Raw genomic sequence first — 21369 nt, forward strand, 5'->3', positions numbered from 1 at the left:
ACTGTTGCTTCCATGGACGTTGATTGTTGATCCAAGTGGAATAAAATCTTTGATAACTTCAATTTCTTCACCATTTATGATGATGCTCTTTATGGGCCCAGTTGTAAGGACTTTTGTTTTCTTCACAATCCACACTGAAGGCTGCTGTCTTTGATCTTTATCAGTGAGTGTTTCAAATCTTCATTTTCAGCAAGCAAGTTTGTATATCTACATATCACAGGTTGTTAATGAGTCTTCCCCCAATCCTTCTTCATATAGTCTACCTCCTCAGATTATTTGTTCAATATAAAGACTGAACAAGTAAAGTGAAAGAACGTCACGGCGTCAACTCATTTATTTGGACACGTCAACAGGAAAGACCAGTTGCTAGAAAAGGACATGGTGTCCGGTAAAGTAGAAGGCCAAGGAAAACAGAAACCCTCAACGAGATGGCCTGACACCATAGCTACAACAATGAACTTGAACACACCAACAGTCATTAAGATGGCATAGGAATGGGCAACATTTCATTCTGTTATATGTAGGGTTGCCATGAGTGAGAGCTGACTGAATGGCAACTAACAACAACAAAAATAGGAACAGGAGGGCCCAGGTCCTAGGAAATGAAGTTGGAAGAACTAAAATAGAAATAGTTCTTGATCCATAGGATTAGGTGAAAGGCACGGCTTTATCCCAAGCCCAACATGGTGGGGGTGGGGGGGATCCCATCTCCTACTGTCAGTATTTAGAAGGTTCATTGCCTTTCCTCATGGAGCCACACATGATTGCTTGCTCTTCTTCCCATGAAAATAACCTCAAGGAATGTAAGCTCAGATCTAGCTGGTTTGAAGGATAAAGAGGATAGATGCATTGACTCAGTGAGCTCCTGATGTTCCTAGCACAGAGGTGTGGTGTCCTACAAATAACTGGGCTCTCACAGCAAACCCAAGGATGGGGCTGGAATGGAGTTTGTAAAGGATCATTAGGCTTATGCAGGCTGTGGGGAGGCTGGTTATTTACCCAGCAAACCAGCCTCCCCGTCCTCCTTGACACACAGGTAGACATTTCCCCAGTTTCCTTGCAAGAATATGAACCCATGTGACTAAATTCTGGCCAATGAAACATGGAAGGAAGCCATCCATGTATGGCACTTCCATAAAAAAAAAAAAAAAAAAAAACCCTCTAATGCCTTCGTTCACTCTCTTCCCCCATCTGCTGGCCACATGTGGACCATCTAGTAAAAGACACAAAACTTTACAGAATGGCTGAGCCACACGATGCAAGGACCCTGGGTCTAAGAATTACCACCACATAGATGGCTTCCCATGAACACCCACCATCAGCAGTGAACTGTAACATGATAAAGAAATAGCGTCTACTGCATTACACATCTGAGATTTGGAATTGTTTATGATACTGCAACATTCTTGCCCTCTTTGTTGCATCTCAGGAAAGGTCCTTAATGTTAGCCTACCCTGTGGCATAAACACTTAACACACCCGGCTGCTAACTGAAAGGTTGGAAGTTCCAGTCCACCCAAAGATACCTCTGAAGAAAAGTCCGGTGATCTGCCTCTGAAAACTCAGCATTGAAAACCCTTTGGAGCACAGCTCTACTCTGACACACATGGGGTCAGCATGAGCCAAAGTGATGGCAACTGACTAATTCACTAGGTTTTCTGGTCTGCAAATCAAATGGCCCCGCCCTGCTGAGCTTTTATAATACGTCTAGTTTTCATGGTTTCTCTCCTTCCTTCACTGTGGTCAGTGTATTTAATATTAGAAAGCCCTCTTATTCCTTTTCAAAAATCTGTTTAGGAAACTGGATAATTAAACTTGTTAAATCTTTAACCTTACTTAGACTGCCCTTCTAAGCGGACAGGGCTCTGGGTATCTATCTCTGGGACTCATTTCTGGAGTAAAGTGCAGAATTTTTTGTCAGTTATTTTTCTCTTTCCTGAGAAGGCTTTTTCCTATTACTTCCAGATTCATGAATAGCTTAGGATCTCAGAGTTATATGTTCTGGACAAGAAAACTAAGATCACACCGTTTTGACAACTAAATTCACAGAACTGACATCACCTGAATTTTGTTAAAAGCAGCATGCTTGCTTCACTCGTTCGTTCGTTCTTTCATTTTAGTGAGAGGAAGGAGAGCCAAGACTAAAGGAAAGAAGAGAGGAAGGAAGGAAGAGAAGAATTTGTGACTATTAACCCCTCCCCTTACTCTGTAAGTACCCCCCTTATTGCATTATTGAGGTGTTATAGGATACAATAAAAACACTAAATTAAGATATAATCTGAAATATCTTTTGTCTCATTCTAAAACTTGGCTTTCTAGCCTTGCTCCTTCCACAGCAATTTTCTCGTGCTCTTCACCCTCACCTGTCTGTTCTCTCCCTGGAAAGGTCCACTGTGTTAAGTGATCATGTTCTTCCCTTGTGACATCCTAAGGAATAAGAGTTCACTCATGTTTGACACCCATGTACTATCTGACAGAGGATGGCCTGATAGGTTGGAGTTGTCTCCAATCCTTACCGAGCTCTGCTGGGGGTTACAGAGCAGAAACTCTGCCTGTCTTCACCTTGCAACTTCTATGAGACTACACTTAGAATGGTTCCCTGGGTTTGGTATGTGACTTCCATTTCTGCAGCCAAAGAAAATAAGACACCCACGGTAGCCAATGCGCTATGCTGAAACGCATCAGCCATTCCGAGAAGGTATGAAAGCTTCCTGGAATACACGGGACTGTGGGGAAAAAAAAAAAAAAAATTTTTAAAACCAAACCCAAGCCCAACAAGTCAATTCTGACTCACAGCAAGCCTATAGGACTGCCCCAGAGCCATTAGACATTTTCATACAGAACTTTTATACAGAGCCATTGGCTACAATTTTGAAAAATTAGTGAAGTTGATGTATCAGTAAACCCAAAAAACCCAGTGCTGTCGAAAGGGTAAAGAAACTTTTAATGCTCTTTCTTTTATATCAGTAAAAGGGTATAAAAAGATTCTTTACCCTTCCAGTTTGAACATACGTGCTTCCCCAACAAGCCCACTAAGGGAGCACAGTGGTTGCCTCACAGAGTAATCAGCCATCACTCTACAAAGGATCTACTTCCTTTTTATATTCTACACAAAACGTCAATTCATATTACGTTGTAGACTGCCATTAAACCATGATTAAAATCAGGGCTTCCAACCAGTTCTTTCAGGTTCGAACCCCTGCTAAGAATCTGCATTTCTAACAAGTTCCCAGGGGATGCTAATGGTGCTGGTTAGGGACCAATTCTGAGAACCACTGGAAGAGCAGTGGTTCTCAAAATTTATTATACATAAGAATCACCTGGGGATCCTGTTAAACTGTAGATTCTGACTCAGTATATACGGGGTGGACATGCAAATTCTCAGCCGGGGTTCGAACCCAATGAACTGGCTTGAAGTCCTGCTTTAAATACACCACAGCCAACTGTATTTCGGGGAGGGTTCCCCTAGTTAAAGAGGGATTTGAATGTTTACTTTTACACGCTGCAAAAATTATGCTTAAGGCTTAATTCTTGGACTAGAATCAAAACAGCCACAATTTCACGTTTTTTTAGGAATATTCAGCAATCTCCATTTGCAGCAAACCCGAAAAGGGGTTAACTTTCTCTTCAGTTGCCTATTGTCAGTAATATGTTTATTTAGCTTAATGACTGACTGATATCCAGGAAGGTGTAAGAACTCAATTGTTAAGAAACATAATTTATAACGCTGACTAAGAAAGGCATGGAGATCTTGAAAGATCTCTACAGCTTCAAAGACCTTCAATATGTAAATGTGAAAACCTAATTACTGCCATCCATAATCAAATGCTCGAGTATAAGTCTATACCACATGAGTATACTCACTGTTTTGCCCCCGCCCTGATACTGTCCAAGTTGCACAACCACTTCTCTCCAAGACTAACTCTATTAGAGATAACAGGTGACAACTGTGGACGGGGAGGTTACCAGCTTGTTGCAGAGATTAAAAAAAAAAAAAGATATATATATGGGGGGGGCACAAATGGTTAAGCACGCAACTACTAACTCAAAGGTTGGCTGTCTTACCCCATCTAGAGGTGCCTCAGAAGAAAGGCCTGGCAATCTGCTTTCTGAAAGGTGACAGCCTTGAAAATCTTATGGAGCACAGTTCTACTCTGACACACACGGGGTCGCCATGAGTCAGAAGTGCCTCAGCAGTAACTAGCACTGGTACTGGTGTGTGTGCGTGTATATTGTGACCTTCGAGTTATAGATCGAAATTAGTTAAAAAAAAAATAAAATAAAACTGGTGAAAACAAGGGAATAAAAGCTACAGAAACCCTTTTCCACTAACATAGAGTGAGGGACAAGCCCAAGAGAAGAGAAGAATCCGGCAGCCAAACCCATCGAGAGCATTAATTAAGGGTTTGCTCAACAGATAACACTGTAAAAAACAAGTTGAAAAGACAGGGTGCCTGACATTAAGAGCTGTAAACATAACCCCCCCCAACACACACACTCTCTCTCTGTTTCTCTCTCTCTCTGTCTCTCTCTCTTTATCTGTCTGTCTCTGTCTCTCTGCTTTGTCTGTCTTCTCTCTCTGTCTTCTGTCTCTGTCTCTCTCCTCTCTCTGTTTCTGTCTCTCTCTATTTCTTCTTCCATAAAGTTCCGTGTATTTTATGGTACTTTAACATTCATGTTTGGTACCTTTGGGACCCAGGCAACGTTAAGGAAGTGTGCGTGCATGGGCTTTTTCTAAGTAGAATGGTGATTTAATAAAGAGTTATTTATTAATTTTTTTTTTTTTTGACGGGGCAGGGGAGCGGTGCAGAACGATAGGCTTGACAGCCACTCTCAAGAGAAGTGCTAACTTGAAAGCTGTCCCAACATTGTTCATCACTGCTGGGAGGATTAGAGCAACCCCCTCCCTTCTTTGCATTTTGCAAGCAGGGACTCTTGGGTGGGTCTGACCTGGCCATCTGTAACTTCAGTCAGCCCAGCTCAAGTTATGGTATATTCTGTTCTGTATCTCAGTGTAGACAGACGCTATGTTTATATTCTTTAGAATTTTCCTTCATAAACTAGAATATAGAATTTTTCAATGTAGGCACTTAAATATCTGCTGAATAAATTATTTTGGTCACAGTGTTCTCAGTTATTGGGACCAGCATCACCTGTCTTGTAAGCCTGACCCGGGAGACATCTTTTGACTCCTTTTTATCTCCTACAGCCGTCAATCACTAAAGTCTATGATTCTCCCCCTTTTAAATGAATTTGAATTTGTTGCATCCTCTTCCTTGCCTGCTGCCCAAATGAACGTTGTTGTTGTTGTGTGCCATCAAGTAGATTCCAACTCATAATTACCCTCTAAGACAGAACAGAACTGCCCCATGGGGTTTCCTAGGCTATAATCTTTACAGGAGCATATTGCCAGGTTATCTCCCTTGGGGAAGCTAGTGGGTACGAACCACCAACTTGTCGGTTAGCAGGTGAGTTCTTAATTATTGCACCACCAGGGTTTCTTGCCCAAATGAATAGGTTTTCGTTAATAGTCAAAGTCAGTTCTGACTAGTGGCAACCCCATGTATGTGGGAGTAGAGCTGTGCTTCACAGGGTTTTCAGTGGCCCATTTTTTGGAAGTAAATCGAACGGCCAACCTTTCGGTTAACAGCTGAGCACTTAACCATTTGCACAACCCAGGGACTCCAGGCTCTCATTACCTTTTATTAACTCATAATTCACCAGCCTCCAGTCTCTCCCAACTCCAGCCATTCTGTATACCATGTCAGACCAACTTCAAGTACATACCATTTCATTGAGTTGCCTCCCTAAATAAAAACTTGTAACACTGTATCATCTGCCAAATTAACTTCAAACTCCTCGAGGCCAGGCTTAAAGATCCTCTACTATCCATCTTCCCCACAGTTGCCCAGCCTTTTTTCATAGTGATCTTCAGCAAAAACCCAGACATCACACAGTCTGGCCTCTCCATAGATTCCACACAGGCCATCTGCGTTCCTTCCTCACGCCCTGTCCCTGCTGCCCCTGCGCCTCGAATCCTCTCTTTTCTCCACTGCTCATTTCTACAAGGTATCCTTGCATGGTGCAAATGGTTAAAGGATCGGCTGTGCTAACTGAAAGGTTGGAGGTTTGGGTCCACCCTGAGGCATCCTGGAATAAAGTCCTAGTCATCTACTTCCAAAAAATCAGCCACTGAAAACTGCTGGGAACACACTTCTGATGCACATGTGGTCGCCATCAGTTGGAATTGATGTGACGGCCACTAGTTTCATCTCCACATCTCCTCTGAAGATTGAAGTTGGGGTTCCCTTGTTCTATGCAATGCTTGCTGCCTAATCCAATCCCGTCATCTCTCATTCCTCTCAGCATCCACTGAACACAGAGTCTGTACCCCCATCACAAATTGTCAACTGGAAGTTGCCACGTGCTACTCTATAATTGAAGGAAACCCTGGTGGCGTAGTGGTTAAGAGGTACGGCTGCTAACCAAAAGGTCAGCAGTTCGAATCCACTAGGCACTCCTTAGAAACCCTATGGGGCAGTTCTACTCTGTCCTATAGGGTCACTATGACTCGGAATTGACTCGACAACAATGGCTGGTTCTACAATTGCTTCTTGTGAACTGGTATTGTGCCTTCAACAAGATTTTTTTAAAGATAATTTTAGGATTGCAGAGAGTTGCAAATATAGTACAGAGTTCCCCTTTCACCTAGCTTCCTCTTACATAACCATAGAACAAATATCAAAACTAGGAAATTAACCCTGGTTAATATTATAAACTAAACTACAGTTGTTGTTAGGTGCTGTCGAGTTGGTTCCAACTCATAGAGACGCTATGCACAACAGAACGAAACACTGCCCAGTCCTGCACCATCCTCACAATTGTTGCTGTCCTTGAACCCACTATTGCAGCCAGTGTGTCAATCCATCTCGTTGAGGGTCTTCCTCTTTTTCACCTACCTTCTACTTTACCAAGCATGATGTCCTTCTCCATGTACTGAACCCTCCTGATAACATGTCCAAAGTATGTGAGACGTAGTCTTGCCATCCTCGCTTCTAAGAATCATTCTGGTTAATACTTCTTCCAAGACAAATTTGCTCGTTCTTTCGGCAGTCCATGGTATATTCGATATTCTTCTCCAACACCACAATTCAAAGGCGTCAATTCTTCTTTGGTCTTCCTTATAAACTACTGTATTTGTTAGGATTTCACCAGTTTTCCCACTAAAGCTCTCTTTCTGATCCAGCATCCAATCCATGATCCCACACTGATTTAGTTGCCATTCTCCTTACTCTCTTCCAATCTGTGACAGTTCCTGAATCCTTCCTTCTCCTTAATGACCTTGGCATTTTTAAAGTGTACTGGCCAGTTACTTTTTAAGATGTCCCCCAGGGTGGGTTTCTCTGGTATTTTCTCTTGATTAGAGTGATTATATAATATTATGCATTACTGGAAAGGGCACCCGGAGGAGATGTATCCTTCTCTGTGCTTCATATCAAGTTGTACACGACGTCCACATGTATTGCTGGTGATGTCAACTTTGATCACTTGCTTAGGGTGGGGTTTGCCAGGATTCTCCTCTGTAAAGTTACTATTTTCCTCTTTTTTTAATCACTAAATATTTAAAGGGAGATACTCTGAGACCCTACAAATACCCTCTTCTGCTTAAACTTCTGCTCACCGATTTTAGCATCCACCAGTGGAGCTTTCCTAGCCCAGGTGTTGCTGTGGTGTTCTACTGACGCTCTTCTAGTCCCTCGTTCCTTTTTTGTTTACTCACTGGAATTCTTCTGTAAGGAAGAGTTGTCTCTTTCCCCCCATTTATTTGTTTATTCAGTTATTTATTTTATCAGTATGGACTCACGGATTTTATTTTATTCCTTGGGTTAATCCAACATTTGTGTGGTTGTTGAAGTTGTTCTAGCTCTCAACTAGATTTTATACTATTTCAGAGCAAACAGAATGACATCTTACACTTCTTTACACTGTCCCTAGTTTCTCAGACAAACATAGGCACACGATAGGTGTTTGACTGATTCATTCATTTAACACGTTATGTGTAGGGCCTTGTCCTAGGTATTACAGTTACAAAGACAAAGAAAACAAGTCTTTTTCTCACGTAGTTTACAGCCTAGTTAGTAGAGGCTCATGCTTATAAATCCATGATAAATGTATCTGGAGGGTAGAGTGATGCCCCAAATGGGAACACAGTAACCTGTTGTTGTTATTTCAAGTAGTCACCTGACTCTTGGCCACCCCACGCACAAATGTTGCCCAGTCCTGCACCACCCCATCACTAGTTGACGATTGGACCATTGGGACCTTCAGGATTTTTACTGGCTAATTTTGACAACAGATCACCAGGCCTTTCTTCCTAGTCTGTCTTAGTCTGGAACCTCTGATGAAACCTGTTCAGCGTCATAGCAGCACACAAGCCTCCATGGACAGATAGGTGGTGGCTATGCATGAGGTGTATTAGCCAGGACTCAAACCCAGGTATCCTGCATGGAAGGGGAAAATTCTACCACCAAGCTACCAGTGCCTCAGAGTAAACTCTAGCCGGGGCAAAAGGGGTGGGGCTACAGATGGGCTGGAAGACCAAACAGTATCCTGACCCCAAATTGTTCTCATTTTACTCCACTGCTCACTCTATAAAAATAAAGGGGAATATTAAAAAAAATTTTATTTATTTTTTATAACGTATTTAGAGACAAATACTACCACAGTTAGCAGATACTTTCAGTCTCTACCTCTTCTAAACTAATTCTTAATTTCCACCCCCAAGGGTACACTTTTTTTAGGAAGACGTAATATAATAAACATAGATTCTCGATACAGTGACTATGTGCTTTACTTGGAAAACTGGCAACAGCAAAGGTAACAAAATCTGAGAAGCCAATTGTCTTAATCCAGTTTTCAAATCCAATTTCATAGTTTTTATTCACTGAGAATAATAAAGAGGAAATAAGAAGCATCATCAATCAAAGATGGACTCCCTAAGTTTCTCGACTCAGTTTCCTTGTACTGCTCCTACTGTACCTTGTGAACAAAGCTGTTCTTTTGTCCATGTGGTAGTTCAGTCCAGCGCACTTCCTAAAGAATAACAAATGACCTGGGTGCACTTTCTGTCACAAATTCCACTCTGCCACATTCTTTACCCAGAGCATTCCAAATTCCGAGCAAGCAGAAACACATCTAAAATACACTGCCTTGTGGCAGAAACTGCACACAATAGAGAATTTGTATTCAGACACTTATTGACACTTAAACCTGTTAGTATGTAACTCCTACTATTGTCCTAAATGGTGAATAAGGAGTCTCTCCTGCACACACAACGGTTCCATCCTGCACTTTAATTATAAGAGTAAATGCTGCCGAAAGGAACTTGACTTTCACTGTTTCATATCACCCTTTCTAATTAATGTCAACGTGTCTTTTCCATGTTAGAGTGTATACAACAGATGCACACGTGTTATGTCGGCGAGTAACTGCATGAATGTACACATATTCATCAGTGCACACCAAATACACGCCTAGGCACACAGACCCAATCCCTGTGTTATAAACATAGCTTGTTCCACTCGCTGGCATGCATGTGAATACAGAGAAACAGCATATTATCCAGTTGATTTCCTTTCATTAACTTTTGCAGGAGATTAGGATAAAAAGCTAAAAAAGACAAGTAGGCACTTCACAGAGTCTGTGATTAAGAGACAGAAGCTAATGAGACAGATGGGCTGAGGCATACAGGGAACCGGGCGCACCAGCCCACACTGTGCAATTTACAGCGCTGCACCTTCTCTGTGTCAGGGCTTTCTCCCTGAGCATCCTATTTATTCTAACTCTTGTTCATGACCCACAAAGCCCATTCCTTTCTCTGTCCAAGCCTCTCCAAATGAGAATGAGTAAACAAGACAAGACAATATCCTTTTCCTGTAATCTGTTATTCAAGGTTTACTCAGAGGCAATATTTACTATAAAATCATGTGGGTTATCACCTGGCAGAGCACAGACAACTCTGTTACAGAGCTCACCCGAAAATGTTTAGAAAAACCCTACAAACAGAGAAGAATTTTTGCACCACTAAAATGAGACCAGGGGAAAAAAGTCAACGTGCATTTTTAAAAGTTTTATACAACAGATTTTCATCTATATGACTGCTGCTCTAAGTTATCCTGGCAGGTGATTACTGTCCCCATCAGCTTACTCCATATTAGGAGGGTACTGCATATTCGCAGAAATAGCATCTCTACAAGGGCTTTATAACCCACAAAACTTTTTTTTTTAGGCAATATCTCACCTGATCTGCACAACATCCCTGTGAGCCAGTTACTACAATTATCTCTGTTTTACAGATCAGGAAGAAAAGTGAACACAACAACAAACTCTCAGATTGGAAGTGATTTCCCTGAGACCACCAAGCTAATAAGTTGCAGAACTGAAATTCAGAGCCAGAATTTCTGACACCAAATCTCTTTTCTCTTTCCCACTCCATAAATTTTATTTAATTTTCCCTGAATTCATTTTTGGTTCCATTTTATCACAATAGACCTATATGAACTCTGTTCATTAGCTAAATAGTTCATGTGCTTTGAAATGAAACTAACCTTCAAATCGCTGAATTTCTTTTTAAAGCTTTCTCTTTTCTGGTTAAATTAAAATGCTCGGGTTCCTTTATCAGCTGCTTCCTTGATTCTCTGGGATCTCTCTCTTCAGAGCTCTGATGTCTTATTATCTGATGATCTAATTATTTCTAACTCTGTTGACAAAACTTTCTATTTTTCAAATTGCTGCCACACGTATTTCTCAGTGTTTTTCAATTTTATCTACTTCATTTCCATGTCCTTTTTCTTATATTTATCACAACGGTTACTGGTCACATTCCAGGAAACCTAAGGAATTCTGTATTTTTATTCAACTGCGTTTGTCTACCAGGTACATTTCTGGATCTTCCTTTCCTGTCATTAGTACCAAGATCCTTGAATGAAACAGAGGGTTTTCCTTTCTGGGAGCCAGTTTATCCTTCCTGAGCCATTCAAAAGATGCCTTAACATAAATGCTTTCCAGTACAGTGCATTCTGATGTCATAAATACTTAACCATGACATTATCCTATACAGGGGGTAAAGAGAGGCGGTGGCTCTGAAAAGACGGATCTATTTATGTGCCCATACAATCTGATAATTAGACAACTGGGAAAAGAGAAGGAGAGAGAAAAACAAGACAAAAATAGGGGATTATGGCTCAAGGGGACATCAGAGAAGCCTCCTCTTCGGGGTGTGTGCAGGAGATCCTTGACTGTGGTCAGAGTATTCAAGCAAGACATGGACTCAGTAACTGAAATGCCACGCAGGGCTTCAGAAAGCAAAGCCCACAGTGTCTAACAGTAGAAATAATCAGACTTGAGGGCACGCCATCCTCTCTTCTTGTTACCCAACTCCACTCCCCCTGCTGTTTTAATTGGATTATTTTGAAATCTGCTATTTCTGTCTCCCTCCTTTCCCCAAACTAGCACATAAGTACTGCAGCTTGACTGTTACACAGCTGCCAAATCTCACTCCAGAGATGGCTGTATTTCAGTGGCAGCTGACATGGTGCCCCCTCTGTGCCATCTGAGTGCTAGTTTAAGGGGTTAAGTATCTGGAAGGCGGTTGCCTTTGTGCACAGACACAGCATTTGGTTTTGTGGGATTTTTTTTTTTTTTTTTTTGATAACCGTCATCCCTGGAGGCACAGATCATTTTCTCCACCTAAGCATGAAGGAGGAAACAAACAAAAACATACTTGGCACATATGTAAAAATGCCCAGAGAATATAAACAGCTACTGTGACTCCTCTTGAGTTCCCACCTTACAAGGACTTCAAAGGCTTAAAACAGCAAGGGTTTAGGATGAGAAGAAATCTTAGAAGTGGAAGAAGCCTTAGACAGCAACCCATTCACATTACAGATGCGACACTTGGAGGCCCAGAGTCACTGAGGAACTTGTTCAAAGTCACACACAATGTGGGTCTCTCCTGATTCCCAGTCCACGGGCACACCCAGAGAACCTGGGTTCATCCACAGAGGCACTCAGAGAATCGGATCATCCGCCAGTGAGGGCAAATTCAGCCCCCGTTTCTAAAGCAGAAGACATCAGCACTGAATCTCTAGTTTGGTTATGTTGATTTGTTTTAGACACTCAAGAAATCTCCACCAGAAAAAGCAGACTGTTGATTTAAAAAAAAAAAAAAGGAAAACCAGTTGCCGTGGAGTCTATTTCTACCTATGGCTACCCGATGTGGGTCAGAGTAGAACTGTAATCCACAGGGCTTTCAATGGCTGTACTCTTTCGGAAGTAGATCTCCAGGACTTTCTCCTGAGGTGTCTCTAGATGGGCTTGAACCAGCAACTTTTCAGTTATGAGGTACTATACTGTTGGGTAGACCATACCAAGCCTGCTGCCATCCAGTGGATTCTGATTCATAGTGATCCTACAGGACAGAGCAGAACTCTCCCCATAGGGTTTCCAAGGCTGTAAATCTTTAAGGAAACAGACTGCCACATCTATCTCCCGTGGAGCTACTGACAGGTTCAAACCGCCCACCTTTTGGTTAGTGGCTGAGCACTGTAACCACTGTGCCACCAGGGCTCCTCTAGTAGAGGGGAGAAAAAGACAAGTAGCAGTAACAGCAGCAAATGTTTGTTGAGCATAAACTATATGCCAGGCCAGGCAATGTTCTAAGGGTTCGTATGTCTGTAATCCTCTCAAAGGCCTGTTGTCCCTATTTTAAAGAAAAGGAAAATAAGCAATAGAGAGTAAAGAATATTTCTGACGAGAAAAATGGAGGGACAAATATGATTGCCAAGTCCCAAATCTTACTAAAACATTTAATGGAAACATAAGTTAATATCAATGACATACTTCTCATTTAATCTAAAGACTGGATCTTTCTGGATACTGCTCGGCATACAGATGGCATGAGTTTGTCGTTCCTTGCTAACTCCAAGTAAACTACATTACTCCCAAGAAGTTCTGGATATTACTTCCAAATTTTCTAATGATCATGGTTGTTTCAATTATCAATGACTAAATGACTCACTACTTGGACACTGGCAAAGTTGCTAATGGCATTGTGGGAGGGGGTCTTGAATTAGAGGAGAAGGGGACCAAATGATCTTCAAGGTCCCTTCCATTTCTAAATACTATAACATTGAAAGCTATGATACCTAACACTCTAGAACTTAGAAAATATATTTAAATATTTTATCTCATTTGATAAATTCTAACAGGAGAAAAAAAAATGGAGTCCCTGGGTAGTACAAATAGTTAACATATTTAGCTGCTAACTGAAAGGTTGGCATCCACCCAGAGATACCTTAGAAGAAAGGCCTGGTGATCTACTTTCAAAAAAATCAGCCACTGAAGCCCTATGGAGCACACTTCTACTCTGACACACGGAGTTGCCATGACTCAGAGTCAACTCGGTGGTAACTGGTATCAGAGAAAAAAATAGAGTAATTTACTGAAAAGTATCACAGAATACTGTCATTTTGATAAAGTTACACCAAAGCTGTATTTCTACTTCGTCAATGCTCACACTTTTTTTTTCTTTCTTTTTTTTCAACGCTCACACTTTGAACAGTACAGTCTGCCTGCACAGAAAGCAGTGGCATTAATGTATTGTTGTTGTCGTGTGCCATGCTGTGCTGTGTGCGCTGGCTGCACGATGGTTAAGTGCTTGAATGCTACCCCGAAGTCTGGCAGTTCAAACCTACCAGCCACCCCGCAGGAGAAAAGATGTGGCAATCTGCTCCACTGAAGATTACAACCTAGGAAACCCTATAGGACAGTTCTACTCTGTCTTATAGGGTCGCTATCAGTCAGAATCAACTCAACAGCACACAACACCACAACATTACTGTATTAGAGGGGAGGAAATCTTTGTAGCTCTCTGCTCTGTGGTTTCAACACAGAAAGACAAAATGGTAGGCTTTGGCATCAACTACTTCCTAATGTGTTTTACTGTGTCAGATGACAAAATATCTACATTATTTCATACACAGTATTACAACTCTGTGAATGTTTCCACAATGACAAGGTAAATCGTATTATTTATAAAACTTTTAAAGAATAAAATGCTTTATGCAGAAGCCAGATAAATTATTTTAGAAACTCTAATGTTTTTTTAATGTACTCAACAATAATTTTGAAAAAAGCTATGCCTACATACAAAACACTATGTCATCTTGAGTTTTTGTCCACACAATTTTCATTGTGCCATGAAAAAACATCATTAAGTGTCTCAAAATAATACCTTCCCTCAAACTGACTATGAATTATGGAGGCTACCTCCAGACTGAAGGAGGTGGAATGAAAGTGAAGAACATATTATGCTAAAAGATAAATTTGGGGCACATTTCTACTTTAAATATTTAATGAATATCAATAATAAAGTTTCCTTAGCCATTGAAATGTGCATTGCAGATCCCTGAATGGGCAAAGGCCCTGTGTTCCAGAATGCATAGTATGTGTGTGCTAGGTGAGTGGGTGGCTGGGGGAGTGGGATGGCCAACTGAACTAGGCTTGTCAAAGGAAAGAAAAACATCTGGGTAGAACACATGGCATGCACGGCAGTGGTGGTTTAGTGGGAGAATTACTGTCTTCCATGCAAGAGACCAGGGTTGGGTTTCCCACCAAAGCACCTCACGCACAGTCACCGCTCGTTTGTCAGCAGAGGCTTGCATGTTGCTATGATGCTGAAGAGGCTTCAGTGGAGCTTCCAGACTAAGATGAGCTAGGAAGAGAGGCCTGGTGATCTACTTCTGAAAACCCTGTGGGTCACAACTGTCTGATCCCATTGTACCTGGATCTCCATGAGTTGGAGGACAGCTCGATGATGGTCAACAACAGCAAGTACGTGGGACAAAACAGAGAAACAGGGTCCATTGATGATAGTAAATCCAAAACCAAAACCGCATCTGTACCAAATCCACGTTAAAGGCCAAAGAGGATAGAAGGAATCTCTAAGTGGATGCTGTTATTTAAGAGACTCCTAAAAGCACCTAGGAGTAGGAGGGAGGAGGGTGAGGAGAACCATGATCCCTAAGCAATGCTAAATGTAAGGGTACCAAGTACTACAGAGGCCAAGATGTGGCCCCTGGAGAGACTATTTTGATCTGGAGCGTAGAATCTGTTGAACATTAACTAAGTAAAGTAAGTCATGATTGTACATGGAAGGTGGAGTTAATTATATAACTAATCTCATTTTCTAACATGAATTACGGTGGATAAGATTAGAAAAGGGATACAGTCAAGTCACAGTAAGGTAAATGTGTTCTGCTAAAGTGGCTACCATAATTTTCCCTCGAATGACAGTTAAAAAAAGAAAGTGTTACCGCATACCACAGTAGAGACAGAGTGCCTTGCACTGTTCTGTCTAACATGTTTATAAAGTTTATGGAAAGTAAAATATATTCCTTTTGCAATATCTTAATGATATGGCTTGTCAGTAACATGCACTGTGTAGATTACCTAAACTGAGAGATCGACAGCAACCCAAGTTTTACCAGCCCTGACAATCATGCATTCCGAAAAAGTTTTATAGTAGTCTTCCCTTCTTCCCATTTTCATTTACCAATCCACTTCTGCTGTCAACAATCACTACCTCATGTCCAGTTGTCCCTGACTATTCTCTGATTCTTTCTGCCTTATGCCTTCCAGAGCTACAGCTCTTTCTCCCTCAGTCTGAAACTCTGGGGAACAGACTCTGCTTTCCAATGCAGTCTATGCCTCTTGTAGGATGTTCCAGTTCGGCTCCCCTGTTCACCCAAACCAAGTTATGAGGCCGTCCACTGTAACTATTTTAGGACTGTAAACTCCATGAGGGCAGACGCCATATCTGTCTTGCTCACCATATCGCTAATGCCTAGCAAAGTCATTTCCACCATGTTGATTCCGACTCATGGCGACCCCATGAGTTACGAAGTAGAACTGCTCCATGGGGTCTCTTGGCTGTAATCTTTACAGAAGCAGATCACCAGGCCTTTCTTCCACGATGCCACTGGGTGGATATGAACCATCAACTTTAACATAAAAACCAAACCAAATCTGTTGCCGTCGATTCCGACTCATAGTGACCCTAGGACAGGGTAGAACTGCCCCGTAGGGTTTCCAAGGAGTGGCTGGTGGATTCAAACTGCCGAAATTTTGCTGAGCAGTCAAGCTCTTAACCACTGTGACACTAAAAAAGCATTTGCTGAATGAACAAATGAGTGTTCAATGGCTGAATAAGGTTAGAATTCACAGACATTGCCCTAGTTTCTCACAGTTCAAAAGCTGTACATTAACTCTGTCCTGGCAAACCTCTAGGCACCCCAAAGGCCCTACCGGACTTTGTAAAGTGACTTTTCAACAATGATTTTGCCTGGTCTTGCTAATGGTTTGGGTAACCATGTTTACCTATGAAGACAATCACTAACTGTTGGACCACAGAGTTGAGGCTCTCACGCAGCGCATGGCTAATATTTAATATTCCCCACTCTTCTGCTTCCCTAGAGAAATTCATTCCAAAAAGCCTTTGCCAATCAACACGCCTGCATTTCTACACACCAGCCAGTGACCCGCAGCAAGAGAATCGCTCCTTTCTCTCTGATTTTGTCCCTATTGATCTGTACTTTAGGGAGAAGCTAAGTTCCATGCAAATATCAAATGTTCCATACGGTAGTGTTATTACCGTTGTAACTACCGTTACCTACGGCCTTCTTCTACCTACACTCCTGAGTTGCCTCCTTGGAGTCTGGCAGACCATGATGAACTGCTTTCCTGACCTACATTTGCTGACACATTTGTTGTTCTCTCTCCCTCTGAATTTATTAATTTTGTAGAAACGGCACACATATGTATATAAATACAAGTCTATTTTCTTATTCAGCCTCATGATCACTTAGAGGAGAGAGTAATTTATGACCTGTTAAAGACGAATTCATAAGCTAAACGGTCGCAGTTAAGAATTCAGATGTTCCCTCTTTTACTGAAAAGTACACAGTTGTTCAAATTAGACTGGAAATCTGGGCCAAAACTAACACAGTACACAAGCTAGTGTCAGAGCAATACACACAACACAAATAGTTTCAGGATATGAAATGAAAGGCAATGGCTGAAGCCAGATAAGTCACCCTGTGTGTGACTGCTTAAGGCCAAATAATTCTCTGGCCCATTTTCCTCCTACTTTTCAACCTTATAATGCAGCCAAAGGGTAGAGGGACTCATAAGCCCACACAGTTTTCCCTCTTGTGTCTGTAGGATGAAACATACATTTTCTAAGAGCTGGGGTTCTCTAGAAGTACCCTCTTTTTCATTCCTTTAGTGAAACGAAGGATTGAGAGAAAGCGAAGAGCCAAGTAGGGCAGCCCACATATAGTGCCAGCTGGTTAGGGACTCTCTCTGTGTGGCTCCTTAGAGGCCCGGAAGCTTGCCTTGCTCGAGGCACTTGCTGTCCCCCAGGAGCAAGGCAGCCCTAGGTAGGAGTGAGGCTCTGCTCCCAAGCAAGGACTGCTCTGAGGGTCCCACCAGCCACCTATTACAGACAGCTTTGATTTCACAGGTTAAACAGGTCTCTGACTTGCCAACATCAGTCATGCAATTTCTCCATGCCTGGGATCGCTCCATTGATTTTAATTAATTAGAAGTATATTAAACTTTTTTTTTTGGGGGGGGGGCAGGAATACCAGAGGAGGATGGAAAGAAGGAGGAAGATGAGAAAAAATAATTTTCAGGATTGGAATTATACTACGGTTAGGGATATGCTTGGCTTTTTCCACCTATATCATGATCATTTTCTCGTATCATTAAATATTCTTTTAAAAAGGGGTTTTTAGTGACAGTAAACATTTCACAAGTATTCACTCCAAACAATACCCTGTGAGATAGGCACTGCTATTATCTAAATTTTAGAAGTTCAGACATTGAGATACAAAGTAACTTGCCCAAGGTTACATGTCAAGAAAATGGCAGAGCTAGAATTTGCCAGACTCAGGCAGTCTGGAACCTCCAGCCTCATCCACTGTGATCTACAAACTCTGCATCATAGGGAGCTACCATATCTTTTTTTTTTTTTTAATAACTTTTATTAAGCTTCAAGTGAACGTTTACAAATCCAATCAGTCTGTCACACATAAGTTTACATACATCTCACTCCCTACTCCCACTTGCTCTCCCCCTCTTGAGTCAGCCCTTTCAGTCTCTCCTTTCTTGACAATTTTGCCGGCTTCCCTCTCTCTCTATCCTCCCATCCCCTCTCTAGACAAGAGTTGCCAACACAATCTCAAGTGTCCACCTGATATAATTAGCTCACTCTTCATCAGCGTCACTCTCCCACCCGCTGACCAGTCCCTTTCATGTCTGATGAGTTGTCTTCGGGGATGGTTCCTGTCCTGTGCCAACAGAAGGTCTGGGGAGCATGGCCGCCGGGATTCCTCTAGTCTCAGTCAGAGCATTAAGTTTGGTCTTTTTATGAGAATTTGGGGTCTGTATCCCACTGATCTCCTGCTCCCTCAGGGGTCCTCTGCTGTGTTCCCTGTCAGGGCAGTCATCGATTGTGGCCGGGCACCAACTAGTTCTTCTGGTCTCAGGATAATGTAGGTCTCTGGTTCATGTGGCCCTTTCTGTCTCTTGGGCTCTTAGTTGTCGTGTGGCCTTGGTGTTCTTCATTTTCCTTTGGGGAGCTACCATATCTTATTTAATCACGTCCCCAAGATTGGAGATACACACACATTAAACTAATGTGCAGTAGAACTTTGGAGATGTGCTTAATAAGAGATGCTTATTAACACCTTTTTATTCATTTTAAGAAATGGTAAATTCTATTTTCCATCAAAAACTGCTGCTATCCAGTTATCTCATGGTTGTCTAAAAATATCTGCTCAAACCGGAAGAACTCAAATTCCCTAAGAATCTTTCACTCCTTAATTTAGTATTATTTCTCAAATGTCAAAATCTGGTATGTTTTAAGCATGCAACTGTCTACAGAAGGGAGGTTCTTCAAAATAGTATGATTTACAAATAAATGCCAAAATCAGAAACATGGAGACACCATTTCTCATAATCAATCAGCAAAGGCTTCTGTTTATTTTCAAAATTCCCAGAACTGACAAAATTCTGTGGAAGTGGGTCCTCTCACACACTGCTTCTGAAAATATAAACTGCTCTGACTTTTTGAAAAGCAATTTGGCAACAGGTATCAAAAGTCTTAAAACTTGAAAATGCAGAAACTCAGCAATTTACTGCTAAGAACTTATCCTAAGGAAACCACTAATAACAGGAAGAATAAAGAGCTTTAAGAACATTCATGGTACCATAATGGCAGACAAATTAGGAACACCTTAAATGTCCAAATAGCAGGGATCAATGAATTTTAGGATATCTATTCAACAGTAGTGTGCTATCATTAAAAATCATGTCGTAGAAAAAGATCTGTTGAAATGAAAAGATCTTCCTTATCATCTTGTTAAGAGGAACAAGAAGGTCAAGTTATAGTATATATTGCATTGTTCCTTCCTACTCCCTAGCTGAATCTAGACCATCACCATCGGAATCAATGCCTTGTTAACTATTCTATTCAGTGTTCTCAAAAAACGTAAAAGCTATTCTCTTTCCCACAAAAAGGTAATGGTTCCATTTTTAGAAAAAAGATAGAAGAAATAAAGAGATGAAGAATATATCAATGTATAGATGTATGTTTATGGCATGTGTCTCCGTGTCTGTGAATAGATACGTATCTGCTCATTCTCTTGGAGACCATACGCTGAAATGACAGTTGTATCTGGGTAAAGAAGTTGGAGATCGTTTACCTGTGCCATGTGCTTTCAACACAATGGAGAGACAGAAGTAGTCAGTTCTTTCCCGTCGATCTCTTCATACAGATTTTGCTCAAGTAGAAAAGGTGGCAGTAGAGAAACTCAATGGAAAACGCCTAGACCTGTAATTATAAAAACAATATTCCCACTGAGATAGGCAGCTTTCTGTGGTTCCATTCACATTATCTGAAGCAACAGAAAAGAGAAACATTATTATGTTTGTATATTCACTCTCTCTCTCACACACACACACACACACACACACACACACACACTCTTCTTAAATCAGAAAGTCAAACTCAGCAAGCAGAGACCTAGAATGCCCTCTCTGGAGAGGGTCTGCTTCCCACCTCACCCCCAGGCCTTCCAGACTTTACCATTAAACTGATACTGCTCCTCCCCTCCCTTCCCTAACTAATGATTCCAAGAATTTAGAGAAATAATAGGTAAATAAAATTAAGACATTTATATAATTATGTAAATTCTACAAGAAATATGATTTCTTCTCTAGAAAATCTCAGGAAGTTTGCTGAATCTGGAAATCCTGGTGCTGTACCGGTTAAGTGCTACGGCTGCTAACCAAAGGTTCGGCAGTTCAAATCTGCCAGGCACTCCTTGGAAACTCTACAGGGCAGTCCTACTCTGTCCTATAGGGTCACTATGAGTCGGAATCAACTTGACGGCACTGGGTTTGGCTTTTTGGGGGGGGGGGCGGGGCGTTTGCTGAATCTGAGTATCTCTTGAGATTCTTTCTAGCCATAAAGTTATACAAATCCAGTACACAGGCTTAACCTAACAACCTTGGACCTTAGCAATTGCACGTACCTCTCTGCTGACAACCCAGGTAAAATATTCTCAGTGATATCCAAAGTCATCACTACATTTACTGAGTGCTCACTATGTGCCAGGTGCTGTGCTAAGTGCTTTACACATTTGACTCCCTCAATCCTACCCTGTGAGGCAGCTAGTAATCAATCAGCGTTGTTAGCTGCAGCCGAGTCTGCTCCGACTCATGAAGATCCCGTGAGCAACAGAAAGAATGTTGCCTGTCCTACACCACCTTAACAATTGTTGGCATGCTTGGGACCATTGTCCCAGCCAGTGTGTATTCTGAGTGCCTTCCAACTGGGGGAAACCCTGGGGGTGAGTGCTACGACTGCTAGCCAAGAGGTCGGCAGTTCGAATCCGCCAGGCGCTCCTAGGAAACTCTATGGGGCAGTTCTACTCCGTCCTATACGGTCACTATTAGTCGGAATCAACTCGGCGGCAGTGGGTTTAGCTTTGGTTTGGTCCAACTGGGGCGGAGGGGGGGGGCTCATCTTCCAGTCCTGTATTAGACAATATTCTCTTGTGGTCCATACATAGGTTTTCACTGACTAATTTGCGGAAGCAGGTCACCAAGCCTTTCTTCCTAGTTTGTCTTAGTTTGGAAGCTCTGCTGAAGCTTGTCCACTATGGGTGACCCTACTGGTACTTGAAATACTGGTGGCGTAGCGTCCAGTATCATAGCAACATGCAAGCCACCGCGGTTCAACAAA

The 21369-nt window shown here is 41.8% G+C and overlaps 1 protein-coding gene across 4 annotated transcripts in view; it reads right to left on the reverse strand.

Annotated features, from left to right (window-relative positions):
• The window catches only part of ATXN1 (ataxin 1), a 465693-nt gene that overhangs the window by 302784 nt on the left and 141540 nt on the right, over window positions 1-21369 (reverse strand). For all 4 annotated transcript variants that reach the window (XM_023555800.2, XM_064281003.1, XM_064280992.1 and 1 more), the window contains one exon: window positions 19826-19953. The gene's annotated coding sequence lies outside the window, so the exon portion shown is untranslated. The remainder of the gene's footprint in view (window positions 1-19825; window positions 19954-21369) is intronic.

The sequence above is a fragment of the Loxodonta africana genome, chromosome 1 (assembly GCF_030014295.1).
Source record: "Loxodonta africana isolate mLoxAfr1 chromosome 1, mLoxAfr1.hap2, whole genome shotgun sequence".
Classification (NCBI taxonomy): domain Eukaryota; kingdom Metazoa; phylum Chordata; class Mammalia; order Proboscidea; family Elephantidae; genus Loxodonta; species Loxodonta africana.